General features: G+C 58.1%; 1 protein-coding gene across 6 annotated transcripts in view; it reads left to right on the forward strand.

Annotated features, from left to right (window-relative positions):
* ANKRD11 (ankyrin repeat domain 11) overlaps window positions 1-10,567 on the forward strand; it is a 106,575-nt gene that overhangs the window by 37,282 nt on the left and 58,726 nt on the right. The gene's annotated exons all lie outside the window — the stretch shown is intronic.

Raw genomic sequence — 10,567 nt, forward strand, 5'->3', positions numbered from 1 at the left:
AGCCGAACCGCAGTCCCGGGGTTGCCCCCTCTGCAGGGCAGTGAGCAGTCAGGAAGCTCCACCGGTGGGCACAGGTCCTCACTGGAGCTGCTTGGCAGGGTCGGGGCAGGGGGAAGGGCAGCGGAGTGCTGCCGGCCTTTGGCCATGAGTGTTAGGGCCTCAAAGCGTGCCGGGCTCAGTGACGGGGTGAGGTGCCTCCCAGCCCCTGGCCACAACCCAGGCACAGCCCAAGGCCTCCCCTGCCGCCTGTCACCTCGCTGAACCGTAAACGCAGTTGCTGTTGAGCGTGACCGTCATTCTGCCTGTGGGATGTGGACTGAAGAGACAAGGCTCTCCCATGAGGGCCCCCCGAGGCCCTGGAGTTTCCTTTGCTGTCTCCAGTTGCAGAGTCTGAGGGCAGGCTGCCTTCCTTGACTCCTCCTGGCGTAAAAGTGCTGGGTTTAAAATGGAATGCTTGAGGGTCCTCTGATACCTTTGCGTTGTTAGGAATATCATTCATTATTTTAATTTTTTCTTGGGTCGCTTACGGCGGAGGATGAACAGCTTAGACTGGGCGTAGGGACCACTTTCGTGCTGAGGGGCCTTGCTATGGCACCTTCGATCCACGCCACGTCGCTTGTCCCGTCTGGGTGTTATTTCTGTGCTTGCCTTGGGTGGATCTGGGCTGCCCCCCGACATGCTGCTAGGTGGCTGGTGGTGGTGTGGGGTCTAGAACCATCTGTGCTGGCCTGTGAGGCTGCCCTGCAACTCGGGCCCGTCTCTCCAGCCTGCAGGCCTGGTCTTGGGCATAAGGAAGTGGAGGTGGCTATTCCTGAGCGGCCGCCTGAGCACAGACACACACCTACACAGAAGCTGTGCTCCAGCTCCCCAGACATGGCCGCCCTCACCTTCCCAGAGACTCCAGTTCAGGCCACGCAGGAGGGCAGGTCTTCCCGGGGGCTTTGTGGCCTCATTGGTGGGAGACCATCCAGTGGCAGTGGCTCCTCGGGGTTGTTGGCAGCTGTGGATCTGGATTGGCTTTGCAAGTTCCAGTGCCAGTTCACGTCCTTTTTTTTTTTTTTAAAGTAATTAATTTATTTAATTTTATTCATTGTCATTATTTTTATTTAATTTTTTGAAGTTGGCCAGACAGAGACAGAGAAGGAAAGTGAGAAAGCAAGCTGCCGATTCTGGGATTTGAACTGTGGTCCAGACACCTCAACCACCACACCTGCCGCTCCACACCCTCTTTTTTTGGAGGGGTTTTTTTCGCTATAGGGCGCGTGCGCTCGCCAGACAGACAGAGAGAGACATAGAGACAGAAAGCGAGAAATCACCCCCCAGGGGGGATGGCCCCGCAATCCCTCCTCCACCATCCTCCTCTCAGGATCTTGGGCACATACGCACACGCGCCCGACGTGAGTTTTAAGCCACCGGGTCCGGGACGTGAACAGCGGTCGACTACGTGGGAGTCCAGCGACATAGCCATTACGCTAACTGCTGGTTCCCCACACCCTCTTTATTAAAAAGAGAAAGGTGATGTTGGGGACCAGCAGGTGACATACCGGTTACATCATTATACTGGACTCCCATGTAGGCAACCTCAGTTCAAGTCCCAGACCCAGTGCCTTAAAACACCTGCTGGGCTTGTGTGCCCAAAATCTGAAGAAGAGGATGGAGGAGAAGGGATTGCAGCGTGGCCATCCTCCTGGGGAGTGATTTCTTGCTTTCCCTCTCGGTCTCTCTGGTGAGCACACATGCCCTACAGCAGAAATCTCTCTCTTAAAAAAAGTTACTGTTGGAGTCGAGCACTAGGTAATGGTGTTTCCTTTGGTTCATCAGGGAGCACGCGTAGCAAGGTAGGCCAGTATAAATAGCTTTTGAAGAAGGTGTTTGCCGTACAGCGCACACTCCTTAGAGACACTCGTGTACTTGCGCCCTTAGCGATTTTCAAGCACCGGGTCCAAGGTGTGAACTGTGGTCATCCATGTGGGACCCAGCTGCCTTCACCACCATGCCACCAGTGGGCTCTGACTTATATTTCTAGTGGCATCAGTTTCTAAATTGGGCCAGAGACTTTTCTCGTACACGTCACGTCTCGTACACGCGTTCAAGGGTGGAGGATGCCGAGATCACTGAGTCTGGGCTCCTGCCAACCAAGGTGGAGGTCGTGCCTTGATGCCCAGGCACCAGACCCTCCTGTGTGCCAGACGGGCGGGTGGGGCTCCCGTAGCCAACAGGTCAGGACTGCGCAGCCTGGAAGTTTCCTCGAGAAGCTCCATGTAAAGTTGCTTAGACTCTGGAGGAGGGCAAGATGGAACCCAGGGGTGCCGGGTGACCTGAGCACCTGTGTCCTGCCAGGGGGTGCCTGGAGGGCCCGGGGAGGTGTGGGGGAAGCTCTTGTCTTCTGTTTCTTGCTCCAGGAGAGGCCTCCCTCTCTCACCATTTTTGAGTTGTTCATTGGGAAAAGGGACTTGTGGTGTGCTGTGTCAGAAGTGGGCAGGGGAGGGTCTAGGTGTAAACCCTGCAGTGGGTACTGAGTGCGCCCACCCTGACAGCCCTTCTCGGTCCCCGGAGGTACTGAGTGCGCCCACCCTGACAGCCCTTCTCGGTCCCCGGGGGTACTGAGCACACCCACCCTGATAGCCCTTCTCCGTCCCTGGGAGTACTGAGCGCATCCACCCGGACAGCCCTTCTCGGACCCCGGGGGTACTGAGTGCGCCCACCTGGACAGCCCTTCTCCATCCCCGGGAGTACCAAGCGTGACCACCCTGACAGCCCTTCTCGGTCCCCGGAGGTACTGAGTGTGCCCACCCGGACAGCCCTTCTCAATCACCTCTCGGTTGTTCCTTGTGTTTGGGGGACACTGTGACTGAGCCACATGCTTGCTCAGGGGCGAGTGGGGGAGAGAAGCTGAATGTGAGCGTGCCTGACCCTGGCCAGGGTGCTGCCAGCAGGTACAGGAGATGGCAGAGGCCAGGTCTTTAAGGTCTGCCCTGGGTGTGTGGACAGAGGCAGCTGCAGCACCGTCCCTGACCCCGTGTGGGTCTTTGTGCAGGCCTGGGGACCATGAGCCAGGGCTGCCGGATTTGGCCGAGGGTGTTGCCGGGTCCCTGCCTGTGATGGGTCCAGGCATGGGAGTCTTTGCTTTGACAAGCACGCCCACGGGCACCATGCCCATGCAGGAGCGCCTACGCTCCCGGCTCCTTCCTGCCCGTCTACTCGTGTCTCTCAGCTCTTGCCTCTCCTCATGTTCCCCTCTCTGTGGGGCTCGGCCTCACCGGCTCCCACCCCAGAATTGAAGCCCCCTGTAGCCTCGGGGCTCTGCTTGGTGCCTGCTCCTTGGCCTCAGGAGTGAAGAACTGGGCAAGACGTAAAGCCAGCCAACGAGGAGGAGGGCCTCGGAGAGCTGAAGGACACTCTTCCACAGCTTTTGATTCTGTTGACCTTTGACCTTTGTTTATTGGAAAGAATGGACCCGAGGCACTTGTCCACATCGGGTGGTGTTGGCACATCAGGAAGATGGCAGCCCTCGGGGAGAAGCCGGTGCTGTGGGCGGGGCAGAGGGCGTCAGTGCCCGGGCAGGTGTTTGCCTCGGGGTCTGTGTCGGTCTGTGTCGGGGCTGTCACACCCCCACCCCGCGGTGTGTTCCCCCGGGCCTGTTAGAATGTCTCCCTGATGGCGCTTTGTGGGCGGGAGCCACAGCCCTCACCCCGGGCTGACTAAGCGCCTTCTTTGGTGCTGGCTTGGTGTGGATTTTGTGAGAATGTTCGACGACACGGAGAACTGCACCACCGACCTCCACGACCTGCTGTTTTATGTTAGATCCTGCCCGGCTGCTAATAGCAAACTGTGTTGTGAAGGTCATTTGAAACCGAGATGAAGATGTATTTCCCACAGCAATGCCATATTTTGAACTTGAATGTTGTCATCGAAATGTCTCCTGTTGCTCTGAGCAGCTTTCTGCCTGACTCCTCCCTCCCACTCTCTGTGTCTCTGTCGAGCTCTGGGCCCCGTGTGGCTTGCAGAGGCCCACACACGGTACGCCCTGCTCGGCCATCTTGGACTGGCTCTGCTCCTGCTGGTGCCAGGTGGCCCTTCTGGGTGGTTGAGGGTCAGGCTCGCCTGGAGCACAGAGCAGAGGTGAAGGGAGGGCTCCGCCCGAAGCTGTGGACCTTGCACCTTGTTGGGGGCCTGTCTCGGCCTCCCCTGCTCATTCTGATGGCTCCTGTCTGGCGAGCGGCGGGCTCTGGCCGCGCCTCATTCCCCAGGACCTCCCCGAGCCGGCTCTTGGCCCACACAGCCTGACTGGCACTGATGTCCTGAGGCCGCCTGCCCCCCGGCCCCGCTGTGTGGTTTATTCGAGACGAGTGGGAATCAGCTCGGTGGTCACCAGTGGGGGCCTGGCCTGTCGCCAGGGCGCGCCTGGGGAGAGTGACGGCCGGGCTGACTGCAGGGAAGCCATCACTTTTCACTGAAGTTCTGTACTCTTTTTTTTAAGAATGAACTAGTTAATTAATTTAAATTTGCTACAGGGCACACGAACTTGCTAGAGACCGAGAGAGAGGGAAAGTGAGAAAGCAAGCTGTCAGTTCTGGGACTTGAACTGCAGGCAGCCATGTGGGAGTCTCACACTGTGACCACCATCATCCCAGAAGTTTTTTGTTTGAGAGACTTTTGCTACAGGGCATGTGTACTCACTGGAGAGACAGAGACAGAAAACAAGAAGTCAACCTTGTAGGGGGGTGGCCATGCCACAGACCCTTCTTCACTCCCTCTCAGGACTTTGGGCATGCATGTACGTGTGCCCGGCATGAGTTTCAAGCTGCCAGGTCTGGGACTCGAAACAGTCTACCGCATGAGTCCAGTGCCTTAACCTCTGTGCCACCCACTGGCTCCTACATAGGTCCTTAGGGGAACTGAACCATCATTGTCAACCCAGCAGAAGGGTAGTGTTCTGTTTTTTCTTTGTAGTTGTCAGAGGGTACATTTGCTCCCCTGAGACGGAGCAAGCACCCCAGTGGGGCGTGGCCTCACTGACTCTCTCCTCATCTGCCCACCTCATCAGCTCTTGGTGTGCACATGCACGCACACACTTGGTGTGTTTTCAAATCTCCAGAGACCGGGACTTGAACCACACGGTTGGCCACATGGGATCTGGCTTCTTGACTGCTTTGGGGCAGACCCAGAGGCAGTTTTTCTGTGTAGGTAGTGGCACCCCTTGCAGATTCCCTGCAAGGTTTTTAGGGATCCCTGCGATCCTCGGACCACCCTTTGGGAACATCTGTGTTAAGCCATTCTGTCTGAGAGAAAATGAAGCTGATTGATACAGTCTAAATGCTTACTGTGGCTCTGAAAATTCACACCCTTGGAAAATGTTTGTGTCTGCGTGTCCCTCCACCACAGTCCACCTGCTCACGGATTCTGTAAGGGGGTCTCAGGACACCCACAGCACTGCGGGAGTTGGCTCTCGCGAGAGCAGGCGCACGCATCTGTCCTTGGGTCCCTGCGCACATCCCAGCTCTTCCTCGTTGTGTGTGGGCACCAAAGGGCGTGTCTCGCTCTGGTGTGTCAGGCACACCACACTGCTCAGAGGACAGGAGTTGGGCCATCACGCAGCCTTGGTGTGGCCGCCCTGAGCCAGGGTGAGCGCTGGCAGCCTGCCCTCTGTGGAGCAGCTGGCCTCCCACGGGCGTGCCCGCAGGAGATGCCCAGGAGACTGCTCAGAATTAGTGGATCCTTAAGCACCTTGGCGCGTGGGCCAGGAGGGCCACTATTGGGCATTCAAAGAACATTCTTCTTATTTCATTTGAGTTTCAAGCTGCCAGGTCTGGGACTCGAAACAGTCTACCGCATGAGTCCAGTGCCTTAACCTCTGTGCCACCCACTGGCTCCTACATAGGTCCTTAGGGGAACTGAACCATCATTGTCAACCCAGCAGAAGGGTAGTGTTCTGTTTTTTCTTTGTAGTTGTCAGAGGGTACATTTGCTCCCCTGAGACGGAGCAAGCACCCCAGTGGGGCGTGGCCTCACTGACTCTCTCCTCATCTGCCCACCTCATCAGCTCTTGGTGTGCACATGCACGCACACACTTGGTGTGTTTTCAAATCTCCAGAGACCGGGACTTGAACCACACGGTTGGCCACATGGGATCTGGCTTCTTGACTGCTTTGGGGCAGACCCAGAGGCAGTTTTTCTGTGTAGGTAGTGGCACCCCTTGCAGATTCCCTGCAAGGTTTTTAGGGATCCCTGCGATCCTCGGACCACCCTTTGGGAACATCTGTGTTAAGCCATTCTGTCTGAGAGAAAATGAAGCTGATTGATACAGTCTAAATGCTTACTGTGGCTCTGAAAATTCACACCCTTGGAAAATGTTTGTGTCTGCGTGTCCCTCCACCACAGTCCACCTGCTCACGGATTCTGTAAGGGGGTCTCAGGACACCCACAGCACTGCGGGAGTTGGCTCTCGCGAGAGCAGGCGCACGCATCTGTCCTTGGGTCCCTGCGCACATCCCAGCTCTTCCTCGTTGTGTGTGGGCACCAAAGGGCGTGTCTCGCTCTGGTGTGTCAGGCACACCACACTGCTCAGAGGACAGGAGTTGGGCCATCACGCAGCCTTGGTGTGGCCGCCCTGAGCCAGGGTGAGCGCTGGCAGCCTGCCCTCTGTGGAGCAGCTGGCCTCCCACGGGCGTGCCCGCAGGAGATGCCCAGGAGACTGCTCAGAATTAGTGGATCCTTAAGCACCTTGGCGCGTGGGCCAGGAGGGCCACTATTGGGCATTCAAAGAACATTCTTCTTATTTCATTTTTTTAGCCCGCTGTAGAGAAACACCACGGGGGGTGTACCTTAAACCCCGCTGTCTGGGTAGTCACCCCCTCCTTGCCTCTGTGAGGCGTGTGGTCGGTGTGCCTGCGCACTTGGGCGTGTTCAGTCCGTGTGCTCTGAAGGTGGACATGGGAGGCTGTTGCATCTTCCCTTGTCATTATGAAGTAACCGTCTCCCTGGCAGTAGTCTGCTCTGAGGTGTATGTTGCTCAGCTTTAAGATCACCATACCAGGGACCAGCAGTTGGCATCGTGGCTGTGTCACTGGACTCCTACGTAGTCAACCGCAGTTTGAGTCCTGGGCCCGGCAGCCTAAAACTCATGCCGGGCGTATGTGCATGCCCCAAATCCTGAGAGAACAGAGAAGGGATTGTGTCGTGGCCATCCTCCCTGGGGGGTGATTTCTCGCTTTCTGTGTGTGTCTGATGAGCACATGCACCCTATAGCAAGAAATCTCTCAAAAAGAAAAAGATCGCCACTCCGTTGTCTTCTGTCTGGCACCACCTGCTGCATTTTCCATCTTTTAACCTAATTAATTTTATTGCCAGAGGGCCTGCGCACACTCAGCCTGCCAGCACCCCACACCAAAGTCGCTTTCCCCCGCTCCTCCTCTCCACTGGAACTCTGGGCGTGCAGACCAAGGTGCCAGTGTGTTTTTTAAAGCCACTGGGGCTGGGAGTTGGACCACAGGTGACTCTAGGGACCCCTATCCCTTAGTACCGGCGTGCTCAGTGGCCAGCACTTCCCGGCATTTTCGGTCGAACCGAGTCTGTGGTAGTGGAAGTGGGTTTCTAATGGTCAGCCTAGAGTGGGTACTGCTTGTTTTTCACGGGGATGCGCACTGACCGCTTACTGAGATGGCTCACTTAGCCTGTGCTCAGCGTGCACTGGCGCCGGGTGTTCATGGACCTCTGTCACCGTCCTTTCTGAGACTGCGCGCTCTCGGGTCCTGCAGACTCTCTTCCCCACTCTCACAGGGCAGGTCTCCAGCTCAGCCCCCTGCCAGCCACAGGCTTGGCCCCGGTGCCCTGTGGGATCAGACCTGGCCCGTGTCACGAACTGGGCGCTGCTTCCTGGCCCGTGCTTCGCTGTGTCCGGTCACCCTCCACCCTCCACGCGCTCACTGCTTCTGCGTTTCCTTTGGGCTCCTGTGGTTTGCTTTTTCATGAGTTTTTTTTGTGTTTCTTATACTTAGCTTTCATTGAGCTTGTAAGTTTTCATCAAAGCGTGAAAACTTTTGGTTGGGACTTACTGCTGCTGATTTCTTTCCTGACGCTCCACCTCCTGTGAGGCTCTTGCTCTGGGTGACTCCCTGCCGTCTTCTCTGCCCCGAAGGCTCCCACGAGAGGCCTCCCCGGCTTCCCTGAGCCCTGCTTTGGGCAGAGCCGCATGCAGGGGCTGCTTCCAGTCTGTGCTCAAATGTAGGTCGCAAGACGTCTGGGTTTGTTCTGTGACAAGCTGATTGATTTCTCTCCCACGGGCTAGAAAGACACAGAGGGACAGAGAGGCAGCACCCTTGACGTGGCCCTGGTGCCACGGCCCACCCCCAGCCTTGGCCAGACCCCGGCCATGGGCATGCAGCTCCCTGCAGGGCCTCGGGGCCTGGCTGTGGCAGGGCCGCTAGAGTCAAGCTGTGGGTCCGCAGTAGCCGGCCGCGTGCTGACTGGGGTTGCGTGTCACTGTGACCAGGGAGGGTGTGCACAGCAGGGCGTGTGGGTGACGGTGTACAGGGACGTCAGACCATCTCCGCGGCTCTTTTACAACTCCGAGGTGTTTAAGACCCAGCCGTGGTGGCACGTGCTGCCGAGACGCTGTGTTCCTTGGGCACGGGCCACACCGGGGCCCCAGGTTCGATTCCCGATCCAGTCGCCCGGCAGGGCCTCGGGGCCTGGCTGTGGCAGGGCCGCTAGAGTCAAGCTGTGGGTCCGCAGTAGCCGGCCGCGTGCTGACTGGGGTTGCGTGTCACTGTGACCAGGGAGGGTGTGCACAGCAGGGCGTGTGGGTGACGGTGTACAGGGACGTCAGACCATCTCCGCGGCTCTTTTACAACTCCGAGGTGTTTAAGACCCAGCCGTGGTGGCACGTGCTGCCGAGACGCTGTGCTCCTTGGGCACGGGCCACACCGGGGCCCCAGGTTCGATTCCCGATCTGATCTAATGGCAGGGCTTAGTGCCACACACCTGTCACCACAGTCACTTGAGCCGGTGAGGCAGCAGGACTTGAACCCGAGGCTGACTGGGCAGCGTGGCGAGGCCCTGTCTGAGAGCCCGTGCAGGTGCCTGCTCCCAGTTGGAGGCTGAGACAGGAGGCTCCTGCCTAACAGCAGAAACCGACTGAGCAGGGCGTCTTAATAGGAACCAAGCATGGTTGGAAGGAAAGTGTCTGGAGGGCTCACCCCATCCGCCCCCACTGCAGCCCCAGACCCCTCTCTGGTCTAGTGGAGCACCCTTCCAGGCCGGCCGAGGGTTGTTGTGCTGCGTGTGCAACACTTGGTGTGGCGCCCTGGAGGTCCAAGTAGCCTGCCCCGCTGCTCTGCGGTGGTCAGCGTCACCTGCCCCAAATGCACCTATCTGCCTGCCCCGTGTGGGGATGCAGCCCCGGCCCACTGCACAGCTGAGCACTGTCGGGCGCAGCCTCCTGGGGCTTTCTCCTCTGAGCCCCATGGCCTGGCCTGGTGTGGGCTGTGTGTGGGGTGGCGTCTTGGTGCCCTCCTGGAGCACTCTGGCTTGGTCTCACTGTCCGCGGCTTTCCTAGGGGGAGTGAGGCTCCAGGTGTGTGTTTCAGGGAGATGCTGTTAAAACAGAGGGCGAGTCGTCCGGACCGACCCTCTGTGTCGTTTTGTTTTCTTAAGAGAGGGGTTTCTTTGCTATGGGGCATGTATGCTCTCTGGAGACAGGGAGAGGGAGAGGGATAGGGAGAGAGAAATCACCCCGCACCTCTCCCCAGGAGGATGACTGCACCGCAGTCCCTCCTCCTCCATTCTCTTCTCAGGTTGTAGGCGGGCTCGAACACGCGCTCGGCACGAGTTTCAAGCCACCAAGTCTGGGACGTGAACTGCAGTTGACCATGTGGGAGTCCAGCCCCTTAACTACCATGCCACCTGCCTCCCCCTTATTGGATGTGATGTACTCTGTCCAGTCAGTGCTGTCATTTCTCAGGCAGGTCAGGGACTTGTAGGAGTGCCTGTGCATTCCACCCTGGAGAGGAGCAACCAGTCTGCTGGGGCAGAGTTTGCGGTCTGGTCCTTCCCATGCCCTCCAGGCCCGTGGTAGACATACCAGTCCCCCTGGGCCCTGCGGTGGGTGGCAGCTCCAGGGCAGTGTCCCATCCAGGGAAGCCTCCCCGTCCTCTCTTGGAGGATGCTGGCGAGGAACCGTCCGGTGCCTGCTGCTCTTGGCCAGCACCGCTGGGGCAGGGCCTAGTGCAGCCCGGCCGTTCCACATTTGTGGTGTCTTGTTCCTTTTCCTCATTCTAGGTTTTGCTGTAGGCCACATGCTCTGGCCGGAGAGAAGGAAAATGAGGAATTACCCCCGGGGGATGGCCATGCTTCAGTCCCTTCTCATCCAGTCTCCTCTAGGGATTGTGAGTGCGTGCACACACATGCACACGCACACACACACCTGGCCTGATTTTCAAGCTGCTGGGTCCAGGACTCGAATTGCAGTGAGCCACGTGGGAGTCCAGCACCTTTACCACCACTACACCACCTACTGGCCCCAGCGTGTGGTTCTTAGAGTAGGGCAGCCAGGCAGTGTAGGGGCGGGC

The sequence above is a fragment of the Tupaia chinensis genome, unplaced genomic scaffold (assembly GCF_000334495.1).
Source record: "Tupaia chinensis unplaced genomic scaffold, TupChi_1.0 Scaffold000355_1, whole genome shotgun sequence".
Taxonomy (NCBI): domain Eukaryota; kingdom Metazoa; phylum Chordata; class Mammalia; order Scandentia; family Tupaiidae; genus Tupaia; species Tupaia belangeri.